This window comes from Xiphophorus maculatus, chromosome 21 (genome assembly GCF_002775205.1).
Source record: "Xiphophorus maculatus strain JP 163 A chromosome 21, X_maculatus-5.0-male, whole genome shotgun sequence".
NCBI lineage: Eukaryota > Metazoa > Chordata > Actinopteri > Cyprinodontiformes > Poeciliidae > Xiphophorus > Xiphophorus maculatus.
In genome coordinates, this window is record NC_036463.1 from 15047450 (window position 1) to 15049038 (window position 1589).

Genomic DNA, 1589 nt, shown 5'->3' on the forward strand with positions numbered 1-1589 from the left:
CTTTAATAACCCACATGCAGGCCAAACAGTTATATAGAAGTTTTGTGATTTTTTGTAGTACCTTGTCAGTATTGCTTGAAATTGAGTTATGTCTTTAACTACAACGCCGCTGGAAAAGAAGTTTGGTCATTTTCACCAAACATTGTGCAGAAATTGTGGCTATTTTGGTCTATTTAGAGAAGACAAGACATTGTTTCGTTAGTTTCTTCACAAACCCCAATTCTATGCTACACAACAACCTAATCAGGCTTCAATGAATAGTTTTCATGGCATCAAATACGAAATGGTAGGGTGGCAAAATCATGGTGTGTAATATTATTGGTGTCAGTGGGTTGTGTTAATGACTGCAGCTCAACTACAATTCCCAGTTTGACTAACAAATTGGTCATAAAGTCAATTAATAAAAGGAGACTTACAGTATAATGAGTTTATACATTGTGTATGAATTAGGTTTCCCAATTTATATTTGCTCTATCTTTAATCTGCTACAATTTATTAAAGAATTAAATAAAAAATAGAATCTCTATATATCTAAAATTAAATGTGAAGCCTACATGTTCGATAAGTTAAGAGGTTTTCTTTTCAACAAAACTTTAACACACTTGCTGACCCATTTTTTCACCTGAATGCTTAACCCACTCAGAATGCTGGGTCAAACCCAAAGCCAGATCCCGTTGTGTGAAATCAGTGCAGATTTGATTCTGTTCGATGAAGAAAACAAAACAAAACTGCACAACAATTTTAATAGCTTTTTTTTTTTTTTCAAAGTTAGATTTAAATTGAAATATTGGGGGGCAAGAAAATCACCTAAAAATTCTAGACCATTTATCATTCAGCATCCTCTCAGAGAAAACCTAGTAGGCTATATATAAATGTATAAAGTTATACCAAAAATAAATAAAGGAACTGTGAAATAAAAACAAACAAACAAACAAAGATGTAAATCTTCAGACTGGAGTGCACTAAAAATACCCATGCTTGACAACAGTGTCGGTTGGGTCCAACCGAATTATCTCTTACTAGAAGACATACACACATACACACACACACACACGCACGCACGCACGCACGCACACGCAGAGAGGTCCCAGTTGCGTCTAATCGGATTAGGTGACTATGGGTTAACGGATCTCTCCGCCCTGCATGGGACAAGTCTTCGGCGCAGTACTTTTACTTTCTGCTGAAAACGCTGTTTTACGTTGTTGTTGTTGTTTTTTTTTTAAAGAAAAATACCCAGACCCCAACTAGTCTTCTGTGTGCTCTCGAAATATATAAGTTTGAAAAAGCGTGCTTTCGCTTTCGGAAGGAGAAACGGGAAATTGAACTTCGAGGGACATTTTTACTGGTCATCTGTGCAACATTGCAACATCATTTCATCTGCGAAAATGATTAACGGTTTGATTGAATCAAGGCGCAACTTTTTTTTTTTTTCAAGCAGTGCAGTCTATTTAAAAGCAAAGATTTAAAAACTGTGTGTATGTAGGCTGTAGTGGGCGACATAAGTGACTTTTTGTTTGTTTGTTATGCCGGCGTACCGTGTGCCAGCCTGCACTCCACCCCGCGGACAGTGCCCTGGGCTCGGGGGTTAG